Genomic DNA, 19,575 nt, shown 5'->3' on the forward strand with positions numbered 1-19,575 from the left:
GATGAAGTCCCTGTAGTTCATTTTTGCTTTTGTTTCTTTTGCCTTCGTGGATGTATCTTGCAAGAAGTTACTGTGGCCGAGTTCAAAAAGGGTGTTGCCTGTGTTCTCTAGGATTTTGATGGAATCTTGTCTCACATTTAGATCTTTCATCCATTTTGCTTTTATCTTTGTGTATGGTGAAAGAGAGTGGTCTAGTTTCATTCTTCTGCATGTGGATGTTCAATTTTCCCAGCACCATTTATTGAAGAGACTGTTTTTCTTTCCAGTGGATAGTCTTTCTTCCTTTATCGAATATTAGTTGACCATAAAGTTCAGGGTCCACTTCTGGGTTCTCTATTCTGTTCCATTGATCTATGTGTCTGTTTTTGTGTCAGAACCACACTGTCTTGATGACCACAGCTTTGTAGTACAACCTGAAATCTGGCATTGTGATGCCTCCAGCTATGGCTTTCTTTTCTAAAATTCCCCTGGCTATTCAGGGTCTTTTCTGACTCCACACAAATCTTAAAATAATTTGTTCCAACTCTCTGAAGAAAGTCCATGGTATTTTGATAGGGATTGCATTAAACGTGTAAATTGCCCTGGGTAGCATTGACATTTTCACAATATTAATTCTTCTAATCCATGAGCATGGAATATTTCTCCATCTCTTTGTGTCTTCCTCAATTTCTTTCAGAAGTGTTCTGTAGTTTTTAGGGTATAGATACTTTACCTCTTTGGTGAGGTTTATTCCTAGGTATCTTATGCTTTTGGGTGCAATTGTAAATGGGATTGACTCCTTAATTTCTCTTTCTTCAGTCTCATTGTATATAGAAATGCCACTGACTTCTGGGCATTGATTTTGTATCCTGCCATGCTGCCAAATTGCTGTATGAATTCTAGCAATCTCGGGGTGGAGGCTTTTGGGTTTTCTATGTAGAATATCATGTCATCAGCAAAGAGGGAGAGTTTGACTTCTTCCTTGCCAATTTGAATGCCTTTAATGTCTTTTTGTTGTCTGATTGCTGAGGCTAGGACTTCCAATACTATGTTGAATAGCAGTGGTGAGAGTGGACATCCCTGTCTTGTTCCTGATCTTAGGGGAAAGGCTCCCAGTGCTTCCCCATTGAGAATGATATTTGCTGTGGGCTTTTCGTAGATGGCTTTTAAGATGTTGAGGAATGTTCCCTCTATCCCAACACTCTGAAGAGTTTTGATCAGGAATGGATGCTGTATTTTGTCAAATGCTTTCTCTGCATCTAATGAGAGGATCAGGGATCCCTGGGTGGCGCAGCGGTTTGGCGCTTGCCTTTGGCCCAGGGCGTGATCCTGAAGATCCGGGATCGAATCCCACGTCGGGCTCCCGGTGCATGGAGCCTGCTTCTCCCTCTGCCTGTGTCTCTGCCTCTCTCTCTCACTGTGTTCCTATCATAAATTAAAAAAAAAAAAAAAAAAAAAAACTAATGAGAGGATCATATGGTTCTTGGTTTTTCTCTTACTGATATGATCAATCACACTGATTGTTTTACGAGTGTTGAACCAGCCTTGTGTCCCAGGGATAAATCCTACTTGATCATGGTGAATAATTTTCTTAATGTACTGTTGAATCCTACTGGCCAGTATCTTGTTGAGAATTTTTGCATCCATGTTCATCAGGGATATTGGTCTATAATTCTCCCTTTTGGTGGGGTCTTTGTCTGGTTTCGGAATTAAGGTGATGCTGGCCTCATAGAACGAATTTGGAAGTACTCCATCTCTTTCTATCTTTCCAAACAGCTTTAGTAGAATAGGTATGGTTTCTTCTTTAAACGTTTGATAGAATTCCCCAGAGAAGCCATCTGACCCTGGACGTTTGTGTCTTGGGAGGTTTTTGATGAGCGCTTCAATTTCCTCCCTGGTTATTGGCCTGTTCAGGTTTTCTATTTCTTCCTGATCCAGTGTTGGTAATATGTGGCTTTCCAGAAATGCGTCCATTTCTTCTAGATTGCCTAATTTATTGGCGTATAGCTGTTCATAATGTTTTTAAAATCATTTGTATTTCCTTGGTGTTGGTATAGATCTCTCCTTTCTCATTCATGATTTTATTGAGTCTTCTCTCTCTTCTTTTTAATAAGGCTGGCTAATGGTTTATCAATCTTATTAATTCTTTCAAAGAACCAACTCCTGGTTTTGTTGATGTGTTCCACAGTTCTTCTGGTCTCGATTTTGTTGAGGTCTGCTCGAATCTTTATTAACTCTCTTCTTCTGCTGGGTGCAGGATCTATTTGCTTTTTTTTCCTCTAGCTCCTTTAGGTGTAAGGTTAGCTTTTGTATTTGAGTTCTTTCCAGTTTTTGGATGGATGCTTGTATTGTGATGTATTTCCCCCTCAGGACTTGTTTTTGCTGTATCCCAAAGATTTTGAATGGTTGTATCTTCATTCTCATTAGTTTCCATGAATCTTTTTAATTCTTCCTTAATTTCCTGGTTGACCCTTTCATCTTTTAGCAGGATGGTCCTTAACCTCCACGTGTTTGAGGTCCTTCCAAACTTCTTGTTGTGATTTAGTTCTAATTTCAAGGCATTATGGTCTGAGAATATGCAGGGGACGATCCCAATCTTTTGGTATCGGTTCAGACCGATTTGTGACCCAGTATGTGGTCTATTCTGGAGAAAGTTCCATGCGCACTTGAGAAGAATGTGTATTCAGCTGAGTTTGGATGTAAAGTTCTGCAGATATCTGTGAAATCCATCTGGTCCAGTGTATCATTTAAAGCTCTCGTTTCTTTGGAGATGTTGTGTTTAGAATACCTATCGAGTGTAGAAAGCGCTAGATTGAAGTCACCAAGTGTATTATTATCTAAGTATGTCTTAATTTTGGTTATTAATTGATTGATACATTTGGCAGCTCCCACATTCGGGGCATACATATTGAGTATTGTTAAGTCCTCTTGTTGGATAGATCTTTTAAGTATGATATAGTGTCCCTCTTCATCTCTCACTACAGTCTTCAGGGTAAATTTTAGTTTATCTGATATAAGGATGGCTACCCCTGCTTGCTTTCTTTTTTAAAAAAAATATTTTATTTATTTATTCATGAGAGACACAGAGAGAGGCAGAGACACAGGCAGAGGGAGAAGCAGGCTCCATGCAGGGAGCCCGATGCGGGACTTGATCCCGGGACTCCAAGATCATGCCCCAGGCCAAAGGCAGGCGCCAAACCACTGAGCCACTCAGGGATCCCCTATCCCTGCTTTCCTTTGAGGACCATTCGAATGGTAAATGGTTCTCCAACCTTTTATTTTCAGGCTGTAGGTTTCCTTCTGTCTAAAATGAGTCTCTTGTAGACAGCAAATAGATGGGTTCCGCTTTTTTATCCAGTCTGAAACCCTGCGCCTTTTGTCTTTTTTTTTTTTTAACTTTTTTTTTTTTAATTTTTTATTTATTTATTTATGATAGTCACACAGGAAGAGAGAGAGAGAGGCAGAGACACAGGCAGAGGGAGAAGCAGGCTCCATGCACCGGGAGCCCGACGTGGGATTCGATCCCGGGAGCCCGACGTGGGATTCGATCCCAGGTCTCCAGGATCGCGCCCTGGGCCAAAGGCAGGCGCCAAACCGCTGCGCCACCCAGGGATCCCCCCTGCGCCTTTTGATGGGGTCATTAAGCCGTTCATGTTCAGAGTTACTATTGAAAGATATGAGGTTAGTGTCATCATGGTATCTATTCAGTCCTTGTTTTTGCGGATTGTTCCACTGGACTTCTTCTTAAAGGGGAATTTTAAGAGTCCCCCTTAAAATTTCTTGCAGAGCTGGCTTGGAGGTCATATATTCTTTCAGTTCCTGCCTGTCTTGGAAGCTTTTTATCTCTCCTTCCATTCTGAATGAGAGCCTTGCTAGATAAAGTATTCTTGGTTGCCTGTTTTTCTCATTTAGGCCCCTGAATATATCCTGCCAGCCCTTTCTGGCCTGCCAGGTCTCTGTGGAGAGGTCTGCTGTTACCCTAATACTCCTCCCCATAAAAGTCAGGGATTTCTTGTCTCTTGCTGCTTTAAGGATCTTCTCTTTATCTTTGGAATTTGCAAGCTTAACTATTAAATGTCGAGGTGTTGAACGGTTTTTATTGATTTTAGGGGGGGATCTATTTCCTGGATCTGAATGCCTGTTTCCCTTCCCAGATTAGGAAAGTTTTCAGCTATGATTTGTTCAAATACATATTCTGGACCTCTGTCCCTTTCGGCGCCCTCGGGAAGCCCAATTAAACATAGGTTTTTCTTCCTCAGGCTGTCATTTATTTCCCTTAATCTATCCTCATGGTCTTTTAATTGTCTCTTTTTTCCTCAGTTTCCCTCTTTGCCATCAACTTGTCTTCTATGTCATTCACTCGTTCTTCCACCTCGTTAACCCTTGTCATTAGGACTTCTAGTTTGGATTGCATCTCATGCAATTGATTTTTAATTTCTGCCTGATTAGGTCTAAATTCTGCAGTCATAAAGTCTGTTGAGTCCTTTATGCTTTTTTCTAGAGCCACGAGTAGCTTTATAATAATGCTTCTGAATTGGCTTTCTGACATTGAATTGTAATCCAAATTTTGTTTTTTTTGTTTTTTTTTGTTTTTTTTGTTTTTTTTTTATTTTTATTTATTTATGATAGTCACAGAGAGAGAGAGAGAGAGAGAGAGGCAGAGACACAGGCAGAGGGAGAAGCAGGCTCCATGCACCGGGAGCCCGACGTGGGATTCGATCCGGGGTCTCCAGGATCGCGCCCTGGGTCAAAGGCAGGCGCCAAACCGCTGCGCCACCCAGGGATCCCTGTAATCCAAATTTTGTAACTCTGTGGGAGAGAGGACTGTTTCTGATTCTTTCTTTTGAGGGGAGGTTTTCCTTCTAGTCATTTTGCTCAGTGCAGAGTGGCCAAAAACAAGTTGTACTAGGAAAAGGAGAAAAAGAGAGAAGGAAAGAAAAGAGAAAAAGAAAAAAGAAAAAAGGAAGAAAAAAAGAGAAGAAAAAAAGAGAAGAAAATGAGAAAGGAAAAAAAAAGGGTGGAGAAGCAAACAGAAAAAAAAAAAAGAAAAAACCACAGGGGAGTATCTTCTGATTCTGTATACTTTAAGTCCCTTTACTTCCCCTGGAACTTGTCTGTCTAGCTGGTCTTCTGGGGGAGGGACCTGCTTTGCTGATTTTCGGGTGTTAGCACTTGGGGGAACTGCTATGCCCCCTGCCTGGTGCAGAGCTCAGTGGCGGTTGTTTACCCCGTGAGGCCCCAGGAGGAACAACCACAGTGGCGGCAGCCAGCTCTGGAGCCCTGCATTCAGCTCCCGCAGTAGCACCGGAGCTCTCGGTCTGCAGAGGCCTGGATGCTCTGGGGGCGGGGCCGCTGATCTGCTCAGCTCGGGGCAGGAGCGTCCTCGCTGTCCTGTGCCCTCCTGGCCTCTGCCTGTCCCGAGGGGAGGCTGGATCCTGGGCTGTGTCCCCGGCACCCAATGCTCCTGGGGCCGCGCAGTCCCCTCCACGTGGAGCCTCTTCCTCTGCCGGAGCCGCCTCTGAGCTGCGCCCTTAAAGATTTTTTTTCATGAAAGACACAGGGGCGTGGGGGCAGAGACACAGGCAGAGGAAGAAGCAGGCTCCACGCAGGGAGCCCGATGTGGGACTCGATCCCAGGACTCCAGGATCACGTTGGGCCCACTTTAGAGTCTAAGTCTAAAGCAGTGAAGCCAAAGTGGGCTCCAGGTAGGGTCAAAGTCAGAGGAAATAGACAGCTCTGCAGCTGTGTGAAGCCATGTCCCAGGCAACAGCAGGCCCCACGCCTGCCCCACACAGCCACGCACAGAGAAGTGTGTCCCAGCATGGGCGGGGATACGGCAGACAGCTCCCACCCTGTCTGGCCTGCACCCTCCTAGCTGTAGCATTCCTGGTGCCCTTAGGAGCCACCACCCAACAACAGCTGAGATCGCAGCTCCGTGTGCACCAGTGTGGCAGCCTCACCAGTTGGCCTTCACTGCCTTGATGTCACTCATGAGGTTCTGGGCCAGGCAGATACCAAAGATCTGGGGGAGGGCGATGCCCACAAAGAGCCCGGCCCCAACACGGAGGCTGTCCTGCAGCCACTTCTCAAACTGGCCCATGCATCCTATGGTGTGGGTGGAGCCCTGCTGCTGCTGCTCCAGCTCCAGCCTGAGTTGGCTCCTGCAACCACACTGGGTGCTGAGCACTTCTTCTGCTGTGTCCCTGATGCAGCAGAAGGGGATCTTGCAGTGCTCCCCGCTCAGGTTCAAGTCAGTGCAGTTGAAACAGATATTGAGGTGCCATTAGGCCCTTTGGCTCCAGAGCAAAACCAATATTCTGGAGCAAAGAGACAGTAGAGGTTAACGTCATCCTGACAGGGCTTGACACTATTACTGATGGAAGAAACTGAGCTGGCCTCAAATCCAGTCCTTGAATACAAAGGACAGGATCCCTGTTGCCAAACTCCAGGAAGAAAATGAGGCTGAGGAACTTGAGCAAGAAGGTGTTCTCCCAGAGAGCCCAAGATAGCCATCAAAGCGCAGCACCAACACAAAGCCTCCAACCACTACAAACAGCCATGTGGGGTCATGGGCTCCCAGATGGGTCAGTGCTGAGATGGTGGGAGAGAACACCCTTCTCACCCCAGGCCCAGAGGCCAGTGGCCAGGAACAGGGCCTCAGCACCCAGAAGACGTCAAAGCCAAAAAGGAAGTAGTTCCCATAGCAATCGACCTCTGGTTCCTGAAGTGATGCTGCTTGCCCAGCAACCGGAACTGGGGTCGGGTCAGCCCTCCATGAACCACCCTGGGGTAGAGCTGCCCAGGCTATACCACATCCTCTTTATCCATTCATCAATCCATGGATATGAGGATCTCTGTGTGGCTGGCTCAGTGGCTTGGCGCCTGCCTTTGGCCCAGGGTGTGACCCTGGAGTCCTGGGATCGAGTCCCACGTCGGGCTCCCTGCATGAGGCCTGCTTCTCCCTCTGCCTGTGTCTCTGCCTCTCTCTCTGTGTGTGTCTCTCATGAATGAATAAATTTTTTTAAAAAATCCATGGATATTTGGGCTGCTTCCATATTGTAAAAATAATCCTGCTATAAACAGAGGGGTGCATGTACCCCTGAGTCAGTGTTTTTGTATCTTCTGGGTAAATATCCAGTAGTGCAATTGCTGGATCCTAACATAGTTCTGTTTTTAACTTTGTGAGGAACATCCATACTGCTTTCCACAGGGGCTGTGCTAGCACATTACTTTTAACCCAGGTCTTCTTCATATTTAAAGAGAGTTTCTAATAGACAGTATATACCAGGGCCTGCTTTTGTTTCTAATCTGCAAATCTGTCATAATTATTATGTTTAGACAATTTACATCTGTCTCAATTATTATGTTTGAACAATTTAATATTAAAGTATTCAGATGATTTTGGATGTTTAAACAGATTAAAGTCTTAATTAGTATGTTAAATGATTTAACATAATTATTAATAATGGTTGGAATAAAATCTATCATCTTACCATTTCTATTTGTTCCAGGTACTCTTCTGCTTTTTTCCTTCCATTTCTGTGTTCATTTGGACTAAGTGAATATATTTTTTCTGATTACATTTTATACTTGCTATTGGCACACTATGCTTTTTTATTGAGATACAACTGACATTTAACACTGTATTAGATTTAGGTGTAAAACACAATCATTTGATATATACATATATAAAAAAATGATTACCAAAGTAATTTAATACCCATCACACAGTTTTTTTTTTCCTTGTGATGAGAACTTTTAAGATCTACTCTCTTTCCAATGTATAATACAGTACTTTTAAGTATAGTTCCTTCTTTTTTGAAAACAATGATTTTAGTGGTTGTCCTAGGGTTTATAATACATATATAATTAATCAGAGACTAATTGCAAGTAAATTATACCAGTTCACATATAATGTAGACATGCTATATACAATACTGGGGGCACCTCAGTGGCACAGCTGATTAAGTGTCTGACTCTTCATTTTGGCTCAGGTCATGAGACTAATCCCCATGTTGGGCTCCATGCTTGGTGGGTGGGGACTCTGCTTGAGATTCTCTCCCTCCACCCCAGTCCTACACACACACTCCCTCTCTAAAATAAATCAACCTTGGGGCACCTGGGTGACTCAGTCAAGTGTCTGTCTTTGGCTCAGGTCATGATCTCAGGGGTTGTAGGATGGACCCTGCATGGGGGGGAGGGGAATCTCCACTCAGCAGGGGCTCTGCTTCTCCTCCTCTTTCTCAAATAAATAAAAATCTTTAAAAACAGGGACGCCTGGGTGGCTCAGCGGTTGAGCAGATGCCTTTGGCCTGAGGCGTGATCTGGGATTCTGGATCAAGTCTCGCATCGGGCTTCCTGCATGAAGCCTGCTTCTCCCTCTTCCTGTGTCTCTGCCTCTCTCTCTCTCTCTCTGTGCCTCTCATAAATAAATAAAATCTTGGGGAAAAAATTTTAAAACATAAATAAATCTTTAAAAATAAAAAGATGTTATAATAGTATCTTTCCCTCTGACCTTTCAGCTATCATAAATTTTACTTCTATATTTGCTGTAAACATAAAATACATTTCTATTACTTTTCCTTTATACTGCTATCTTTTTCTTTTTAAAGATTTTAAAATTTATTTCAGAGAGAGAGAGCAAGAGAGACAGCACAAGGGGTAGGGGCGGCACAGAAGGAGAAGTAAGAGTCCCCACTGAACAGGAAATGACCCAAGCACCCTTTTTCTTTTTTTCTTAAGTAGGCTCCAGAACCCAATGCGAAGCTCGAGCTCAGAACCCTGAGATCAAGACCTGAGCGGAGATCAAGAGTGGGACACTTAACCAACTGACCCACCCAGGTGTCCCTTGAGCTCAACTGATAAGAAAAAAATTTTATTACATTTTTTAAGTGTTTTAATTAGAAAAACATGAATTTTATATTTACCTATTTACAGCACACCTACTTATCTATATAGATTCAGGCTACTATCTAATATCATATCTACTATCTACTATCTAATATATCCCTTTTGCTTGAATTTTCTTAGTGAATCTGGTGACACAGGTCTAATGACAATGAATTATCTCAGTTTCTGTGATACCCAGAGAATATTACTCTGAAAAACTATTTCTCCTTCATTTTTAAAAGACTGGTTTTGTGGAGCACCTGGGTGGCTCAATTGGTTAAGCATCTGCCTTTAGCTCATCAGGTCATGACCTCAGGGTCCTGGATAGAGCCACACATCGGGCTCCCTGCTCAGTGGGGAGTCTGCTTCTCCCTCTCCCTCTGCCCTTCCCTTCACCTGTTCATTCTCCCTAATAAATAAAATGTTTAAAAAAAGAAAAAATGATTTTGCTGGGTAGAAAATTCTAGGTTGAAAGTTTTTCCCTTTTGATCCTGCACTGTCTTTTGGTTTCCGTAGGTTTAAGTGACAAGTCTACAGCAATTCTTTTTTTCCTCTATACTTTCAGTATTTTCTAATCATCATCAACTTTCAGCCAGTTCGAATATTAATTAACACGTGGGTGTTTCTATTTGCTATTTGTTTTGGGGGACTATTAGTGTGGTATCTACCATTACTTTTTCAAAATCTTTGACCATTATTTCTTTTGTCCTATTCTTTCTTTTCTCCTTTTAAGATTTGAATTACACATTCAGAACATGTGATATTATTCCCTCATAGACAACGGGTGTTCTATTATTCAGTTTTCTCTTTGCATATTAGTTCAGATAATTTGCAATGGGCCTATGTTCATGTTGATAGATTCTTCCTTTGGTTATGCCAAGTATATGATGAGCTTATTGAAGGGATTCTTTGTCTATTACGGTGTTGTTCACTTCTAAAATTTTCATTCAGGAGCACCAGCTTTGCGCAGTGACAAATGAGGTTTACCCGAGGCGTGATTATTGCTAATTGAAAACTTCATTCAGGAACACCTGGGTGGCTCGGTCAGTTAACTATCTGCCTTCAGCTCACAGTCTCGGGGTCCTGGGATCAAACCCACAGCAGGCTCCCTGCTCAGCAAGGAGTCTGTTTCTCCCCCTCCTTCTCCCTCTGTGCTCGCTCTAAATAAATAAAAATCTTTTAAAATAGGGACGCCCAGGTGGCTCAGCAGTTGAGCATCTCCCTTTGGCTCAGGGTATGATCCTGGGGTCCTGGAATCAAGTCCCACATCCAGCTCCTTGCAGGGAGTCTGCCTCTCCCTCTGTGTCCTTCATGAATAAATAAATAAAATCTTTTTAAAAGTCTTTTGAAATAAAAAAACAAGGAAATAAAAATTTCATTTCATTTTCTTAGAATGTCTACCTTTGAAATACCTTACCTGATTGTGCATGTTACCTGCCTTTTCTACCAGAGGCCTTAACATATAAATCAGTTATCTTAAATTCCATGTCTAACAATTTCCAGTAACTGTGTCCTGAGGATTCTAACCCCCGTCTCAATACTATATCACTTTTCTCCTTGTTTTTACACCTCATGGAGAGAGAGAGCAAATGTGTGCACACAGGACATCCTCTGCAGGACAGCTGAGACTGAGATAAACAGTCTTTGTGTCTGGATATGACCATATCTTTCCTTATGCTAGGCCTTTAGTGTGTGGATGTAGAGTCATTCTATTGTCAGAATATGAGCTTGGTCTGGAATCTGTTGCTGCTGTGGATACCCATAATGCACCACAGGGTTCAAATTGCTCTAGCCATACCTTGTGTTTAGGGAAGAGGCTTGTTTGCCAGAGAGTTTTTCTCAGTGTCTACTCAATCTATGGTTTTAGGTCTTCCACTTAGGCTGCATCTCATACGGTCTCTCTGCCTCCAAGCTCCTGTGACTCTCACAGAATTCCAGTTATCCATTCCTCTACATCTCTTACCCTGGTATGGAGTGGGATTCTCTGAAATTCTGATCAAGCCTTGGTCACAGACAAGTACTATGTTCTTAGTATCTGGCATGTAGCCTTCTCCATGTTCCTGTCGACCCCCTAAGCTAAAGTTCGGGGTCAAGCACATATTTCTGCCCCTTCCCCAGGGTGGAAGGCTTTCTTTCTGTTCCATTACCTCTGCAGTTTAGGGTTTCTGTCTCACAGCAGACAGGCAGAAGGACTCAGACAGGGCTTCATGTCTTTACAGAAGCATCTACCATTCCCTTCCTCCAGACCTGCCTAAAGACAACAGTACCCAGCCCTATATCTTTTTTATAAGCATCCAGTGAAAATCTATGGAAGATAGCCTGCAAGTAGGTATGAATTCTCTCCTATGGGTTCTCAGCTCCCAAGGATTCTGTATCTTCTTACTAATACAATTTAAGCCCTTAGCAGTTCTTTAGAATTGTCGAGTGGTGTTCATTTTGTCTGTCCCAGGTAAACAAGTGCTTGCATCCCATCTTTTCAGAGGTGCCTGTTTTTCCTTAGATTTCAAGAAAGAGCTGCAACCTCAGGTCTCTGACAGATTCAAGAAAACTGTAAATTTGCAGCTGTTTAGGGCTTATTATTATTACTGTAAGAGTAGAACAATACTTGACCAGCTTTCTCCATTTTAAGTGGAAGCCAGAAGTCCCCAACTATCCCCCTTTTTGGCTAAAGAACAATGGGATTGGGCAGCCGGGTGGCTTAGCAGTTTAGCACCGCCTTCAGCCCAGGGCCTAATCCTGGAGATCTGGGATCGAGTCCCACATCAGGCTCCCTGCATGGAGCCTGCTTCTCCCTCTGCCTGTGCCTCTGCCTCTCTCTCTCTCCTCTCTGTGTATTCTCATGAATAAATAAATAAAATCTTAAAAAAAAAAAAAAAAACAATGGGATTAATGCAACTAGCTCTGCTCACTTTGGGCTTGTGTGAGAGAAAATAGTTTCAGGTCAAACTTCCAAGTCAGCAATAAAAACATGACTCTAATTCCAAGAAAACACAGAATATTTTTTAAAAATATGTATCAGAGGAGCCTTGGGTGGCTCAGCTAGCTAAGCATCCAACTTGATTTCAGCTCAGGTCATGATCTCAGGGTTGTGAGATCCAGCCCTGTGTCAGGCTCTATGCTCTGTGGGGAGTCTGCTGGAGATTTTCTCTCCCCCTCTCCTCTGCCCTTCCCCCTGCTCACTTTCTCCCTCTAAAATAAATATATTTTTAAAAGATTTTATTTATTTATTCATGAGATGGGGGAGGGGGGCAGAGACACAGGCAGAGAGAGAAGCAGGCTCCATGCAGGGAACCCAACTTGGGATGCCATCCTGTGTCCCCAGGATCACGCCCCGGGGCTGAAGGCAGCACTAAACCCCTGAGCCACCTGGGCTGCCCAATAAATAAATCTTTAAACACAAATAGGTAAATAAGTAAAATATATACCAAACCAGAATTTTATTCGTCAAATTTACCAGAGTTGTTGAAGTATATCACACCAAAAAGAATAGTTCAGGCATTTTAACCCATGGCTTGTTAAATTCTAACTATTCTTCGTTTATCTAGAGTTAAGTATCACATGATATAACTGTATCTAGAATAAGCATCACAGAATATAACATGATACTAAGATACAGTATAACAACTGTATACTTTTCTCTGTATAAGCAAGAGAATAAAAGTACATATATGAAAAACATCTTTTATTCAGACGTAACTTCAGTCAATACACTCTTTATCAAGCATCTGTATTAGTAGCACTGCAAAATTTCAGTTCCTTTTTTTTTTTTGATTTATTTATTCATAGAGACACAGCTAGAGAGAGAAGCAGAGACAGGCAGAAGGAGAAGCAGGCACCATGCAGGGAGCCCAATGTAGGACTCGATCCCGGGTCTCCAGGATCACGCCCTGGGCTGCAGGCGGCGCTAAACCGCTGGGCCACTGGGGCTGCCCAAAATTTCAGTTCCTTGAAGACTGAAACTACTGTCACTTTCTACTTGATATGTAGAAAGCTTATAGACTTCAAGCCTCTTATGATACAATCACAGAAGCAATAATACCTATTGGAATAGTGACAGAATGGTCTAGTAAGAATATGTATACTAGTACCACCAAAACAATACACAATATAAATTGTAATGGCACAATGGAACTGAAAGTACATTAAAACTAAATTTAACTACTTTCTTTTGCTAAAAGTGTTGCTTGAACTATTTTCTGAGGAAAATCCATGAAAAAAGAACTCTTCAATGGGGACACCTGGATGGTTCAGTCAGTTAAGCATCTAATTCTTGACTTCAGGTCATGATCTCAGGGTTGGGAGATTGGGCCTCACATAGGGCTCTGCACTGGGTATGCAGCCTGCTTAAGATTCTCTCTTCCCCTCTCCCTCTATCCCCCACCCTCCCCAAAATCTTTTTTAAATATCATTGTTTTGTGATAAAACATTTCTACATTAATCCCTGCCTTTCCTTAGCTTAGTGCTATTACAGTATTTAAATATTACATGTACTATATAAATGTATCACAGCTGGATAAATACTTTAAGATGAACAATGAAAAGTAGGGCCTAATTTTAGAGGCATGATCTCACAGGATCCCAAATTTAATTACATTTTAATGTATGCAGGAACAAAAAATGTAGAGTTGAGAGAGGTACAAAATCATCTGATTTTCTGTAATTTCATAAAGTCAGTGCAACAAAATACAAATTCAAGATAATCTCTATTTTCTATGAAGCTGGCAAAGTCAACTAAAAATATTTGGTACTGGTGATGCTAAATAATTGGATACTTTTTCATATACTGCTGTAAAGGGTAAATGGGTCCCAAAATATTGGTGCAAACTTTACAAAAGGCATAAAAGGCAAAGTGTTGAAAAATTTTAAAATACGCCTTATCTTCTGATCTTGCAATTCTACTTAAAGAACTACAATAAGGAAATAATCAGGCAAGGACACATATATTTATGTGCAAGTATTATTTTTAATAGCATATAGCAAAACAAAACCAAAAATTGCATTTCTATCTTAGAGAGAGCATCAAAAAAATTGTTTTAAGGTACATCCATAAAATAGAAAGCCATTAAAAAATAATGAACTAAAACAGCATCAGAGCCCCATGAAAAGGAGCTCTGGGAGAAGTCCGTATTCTAAGGATAAAGTTGAAATCATTAGCAGCAATGAAAGAAAAGTCAGACTATTATTGGACTTCTCACCAGGAATGCCCACAAACTTTACAAAACTGCAAATGTGACCTCACATGGCTAAACTGGCTCTGGTTCTTTGCTATCTAACAAAACACAAAACTACAGATCCACTTAGTCAATAACCAGAGAGCTCAGTAAATGTGAATAAATAACTAGAATAGATTTAAGATTTAAACACCTAGTATTTTGATACTATTTGATATTTCGAATTCTACTAATAATAGCTAATAATACTATTACTCTTACTACGTGCCAGGCTCTGTTCCAAGCTCTATGCACATTTATTTTTAACTCATTTAACTCTCATAAGGACCATGAGACAGATACCATTACTCCTATTTTATAAATGAGAAATCTCAGAAGTACCTCACCTAAGCTAATAAGGAGCAAAGGTAACATATACACCTACAGATTAACTATTCAAACCATCCTCTTGACCACTGCATTTCTAAATGAATAAGATCCTGATAAAAGGAAATAAATGGCTTTGTGAAATAAGATATATACCTAAATTCAACTACTGTGTTCACTTACCCTATTTGACTTTCTAAATTATTACAAATAAACTCTCTCGTTTTGTGCTATATCTCATTTTAGAAGATTTGCTTCTATTACAGATAAAATGAAGGCTATCCTCAGCCTGATGGAAAGCTTCATCACTCAGTAATTCCTCTTTAGCTAAGACTGCCACCTACTGGGCTAAAACAAACATCTTCATCAATGCAATCAGGACAAAGCATTTTGAGTAAAATATGAACAAAGAAAGTGAGAGAAGACAAATGTTAGAATATGAATCAATTTCAGTGGATATTCTCTGGAAACACAATTTATATCATTAGCAAAAACTCATTTTTTAAAAACTAGTGATTTATGCCATACTGACCATTTCAACTACAATAGTGTCCCAACCTTAAAGTTCCTATAGATTGTGACTGTTCCCTCAGTGTCTATAGTGTACAAACAGCACAATGATAGTATGCAAGAACCACTGTGTTCCTGTGTCAATCTTCCCTCAGTCTTAGGTAAGCTCAAGAACAGAGACCTTAAAAAAAAAAAAAAAAAAGAACAGAGACCTTATTCACTTTGACATTCTTGCATCACTGAATGTGTTGAATGAAAGAATTCAAGAAAAGAAGCATGAAGACAACATGTCTTAATTAACTGTTGTCTATTTTATAAACATAAACCGTATCTTTAAAATAATTTTCTTTTTTTTTTTTTAATTTTTTTTTTTTTTTTTTTTTTTTTTTTTGTTTATGATAGTCACAGAGAGAGAGAGGCAGAGACACAGGCGGAGGGAGAAGCAGGCTCCATGCACCGGGAGCCTGATGTGGGATTCGATCCCGGGTCTCCAGGATCGCGCCCTGGGCCAAAGGCAGGCGCCAAACCACTGCGCCACCCAGGGATCCCTAAAATAATTTTCAACCCAGATAGTTCGTTTTATGGGGAACATTTGGAAATATCTGGATACATTCTGGTTGTGACACACTGTGGGGAAAGGTACGCTACTGGCATCTGAAGAAGCCAGGGATTCTGTTAAACATCTACAATAAATAGTGACAACCCCAACACCAAAAAAAAAAAAAAAATTATCCAGCTCCAAATCAATATTGTCATTGTTGAAAAATCTTTCTTCCTCCCAGCCATCTTTCTTAGAAAGTAAAGAGATTAATGAAAAAACACCAGCTGATGATAAGAAACTGAGCCTAGGGGACACCTGTGTGGCTCAGTAGTTGAGCATCTACCTTTGGGCTCAGGTCGTGATCCCGGGGTCCTGGGATCAAGTCCTGCATCAGGCTTACTGCAGGGAGACTGCTTCTCCCTCTGCCTATGTCTCTACCTCTCTCTGTGTCTCTCATGAATAAATAAATAAATAAATAAAATCCTTAAAAGAAACAAAGAGGGCACCCTGGGTGGCTCAGCGGTTTAGTGCCGCCTTCAGCTGATCCCGGAGACCCGGGATCAAGTCCCATGTCAGGCTCCCTGTATGGAGCCTGCTTCTCCCTCTGCCTGTGTCTGTGCCTCTCTCTCCCTCTCTCTCTGTGTCTCTCATGAATAAATAAAATCTTTAAAAGTCCTATAAAAAATCTTAAAAGTCCTATGAAAAAAAGAAAAGAAAAGAAAAAAAAAGAAAAAGAAAAGAAAAAAGAAAGAAGAGAAAAAAGAAAAGAAAAACTGAGCCTAGAACCAAATTCTGTTTACATATATAAACAAAGAACTTTTTATACTGGTTTAATACACACATGATTTTCTAGGAACATACAATGTATAATATAGAGAGAATACAGTATGACTAACCTTTGAAAACCTCAGAAAAACTTCACTGTGTATTTTGCAGACCTCTGCCAAGAATTCTTTATCACTTATGGAAAACACCAATTATGCTATATAGGTTGGCACTGCATCACACCTGTACTGATCCATTTGTAGCTATCACATTCAATGGTGACTCTACATATTAATGTAAACAATTGTTATTTATATCCCTTTTATATTCTAATATAAACATGCTTGAATAATTACAAATATTAAAATACATTTTTAAAAAATAAATCAATTTCCTTTTATTTCTCCTTCTATTACAGTTAGAGTATTATACTTCCGGGGAGGGGGGGGGCAGAGGAAGAGGGAGAGAAAGAATCTTAAGCAGGGTCCAAACTCAGTGCAGAACCGGGTGTGAGGTCTCACAACCCTGAGACTATGAACTGAACCAAAATCAAGAGTTAGACATTTAACTGACTGAGCCACCAGGGGCCCCACCTTTTTTTAAGTAAGCTCTACACCCAATGTGGCACTTAATTCACCACCTGGAGATCAAGAGTTACATGCTCTATTGACTAAGCCAGCCAGGCCTCCCTGCATTATACTGACTTAAGAAATTATGTCTCAAAGTAGGCTATATCATCCAGAAATTATATATGACTAACGAACAGATTACAAAATATTTGTTCTCAGGCTGCACTGAATCAGATTTAATGATTAAAAACCACTAACCTATGAAAAAAATCAGAATATTTACTATAGCCTTCGCCTTTACTACTCTCTGCTTGAACTCCACAATGGCACATACATGGACACCACTCTGGTACTTTGCAAGGTTAGCTCCATCTCATTTTTCCACAGCAGTCTTCTCTGAGTTCCACCCCTCCTACGGATTTACTATCTTGCACTTTGTCTCTTTTCTAGAATTTGATACAATCTGTCATCATTTCTTATTTTTTATGTTGTCTATTTTATCCTTCAAAACTATGTAATAAACTCCACAAAGGCAGAGAGTTGCATACCTCCTTCATTACTGTGTCCCCTGCATTTAGCAAAATGACTGGGGCATATAACAGGACATCTGAATTTGTGCTGAATAAGTGAATTCATGAATACACAATAATAAATTGTTACCAAAGTCCCCAGAAAGTGTTAACTAGGAAATAAAAATGAAGTTGATAAAATGATACCTAGAAGTTTAAGCAAATTACTTAGAGATATAGAGAATCACTTTGTATATGAGAACCTCCCAAAATTATACACTTACCAAATAATGGGGAGAATATATCATGTAATAAAGATAATAAATATGACACTTCAGAACGTTAAAACCAACTTTCTGCCAATTACAAAGGAATTATTTAAACAAAAGATGACACGGTATACAGTAAAAGAATGGGAAAAATATGAGTCCCAAAAAAAGGGCAAGGGATTAAAAGAATAATATGAGAGATTTCAAAGTAAAAGAACATTAAATACAACCAAGAGGGATGCTTTACAATGATTTTGAACACAATCCTTACACTATGAATGTCAAAAATCTTAACAAACCAAAAACTCTGCAGGAAAACATATACAGGAAGGAATAGCAAAATTAACATAACAAAAAAGTAATGGCAGATTTTAATGTTTGCTCAGTCACTACTCATACCAAATAGTCAAAAACTAGTAAAGGGTGATTTGACAGATTGTATTTTCCTTTAAAACAAAAATACAAAAGTAAAATACACAAACCAACAATAAGGAAAAGAAAGTCCAAATACAAAAAGTTAGCAATAAAAAAGGGAAAACTCAGAAAAAAATTAAATTAAAGGGCCATACTCTCCAAAAACCATGTTATTAAATTTGAAATTAAAAATGGATGATTTTAGGAAAACAAAAATTACCAAAATTAATTCACAAGGTGGGAAAGTTAATGAAGGACATAACCAAAGAAGAGATAAAGAATACTGTCAAAGAGTCAACAAAGACAAATATACTACTCATGGGCATCTGTGTTCAAATCTTCCAAGTAATTGAATATTCTCATAAAAATGGAAAGGGAGGGCAAAGGGTAGGAAGGAAGAGAGGAAGGGAAAACTGTACTTCTTTTTTGATGTATCCAGCATCACACACAAACCAAACCCTGAGAAAGTAAACAAAAAAAGAAACTGGATACTAAAGCAAAAGCCCTTAAATACATAGAAAAAGAGTCCAGAGATATATAAAGTTAAAAAAGGGTTATTCTAGGCATATAAGGACAGTCAGTCTTAGGAAATTTTAGTAATACATTTCAACACCTATTAAATAAGCTAACAACAAAGACTTAATAGATGCAAAAATAACTTATCAATTTCCCTTCCCAATACCTTCTGATATATATAGCTATTTCATTAACATAAAGAATGCATACACATATGCAGCATGTAAAGGGTTTAAGAATATTTGCTGCAGCATTAAGTACTTAAAATATCCATTCATCAGGTACACATACATAATGGAATACTAATAGATTGCTACACATAGCATTCTATTAGTGGAATAGGAATTAGTGGAATATGGAATTAGTGGAATATGGAATTCCATTCCATAATGGAATACTAATGCTACACATAGCATTATAGAATATTTCTAATAGAAAAAAAAATAAACATCAACTTATATAATTTATTTCCAGATATGTGGGATTTTACTAACAAGCATATATGGTTACTTATTATCTGAGTGGAAAAAGTGAAAATCCTCATCTTGGGGCACTTGGGTGGTACAGCCGGGTAAGCGTTTGACTCCTGGTTTCACCTCAGGTCATGATTTCAGGGTTATGCCCTGCACTGGACTCCTGTTCAGCCCAGAGTCTGCTTAAAATCCTCTCTCCCTCTCCTACTGCTCCTTCCCATCCCACTCTCTCCCTCAAATAAATTAAAGAAAGAAAGGGAGAGATGGAGGGAAAGAAAGAAAATTAATCCTCATCCTGTCCTTATAAACCAAGTAATGAGGAGATGGGAAAAGTTTAAGCCAACAAAGCCCGTAAAAAATGGCAAATGAAAACAGAAACATTAATATTTCTTAATATTAAGAAATAGAAATACAGAAAAAGATGCACAAACAGGAAAAGGCTGAGCAAAGTTAAAACACAGATATCCACAGAAAAATCACACTGGGGACAGAAAATACTAATGATTTGGCATAATGATTAGTGTGAGAATTACAACAGAACAGAAAGTATACTCTTAAAATTTCTCCAATAAATATTATCAAGAAATCCTAGAGTTCCATACTA

The 19,575-nt window shown here is 40.1% G+C and overlaps 1 protein-coding gene and 1 pseudogene across 1 annotated transcript in view; both read right to left on the minus strand.

Moving 5' to 3' along the window:
• Positions 1-19,575, minus strand: part of GTF2E2 (general transcription factor IIE subunit 2) — an 84,860-nt gene that overhangs the window by 2,942 nt on the left and 62,343 nt on the right. The gene's annotated exons all lie outside the window — the stretch shown is intronic.
• LOC121489408 lies at positions 5,183-10,967 on the minus strand (annotated as a pseudogene).

The sequence above is a fragment of the Vulpes lagopus genome, chromosome 4 (assembly GCF_018345385.1).
Source record: "Vulpes lagopus strain Blue_001 chromosome 4, ASM1834538v1, whole genome shotgun sequence".
NCBI lineage: Eukaryota > Metazoa > Chordata > Mammalia > Carnivora > Canidae > Vulpes > Vulpes lagopus.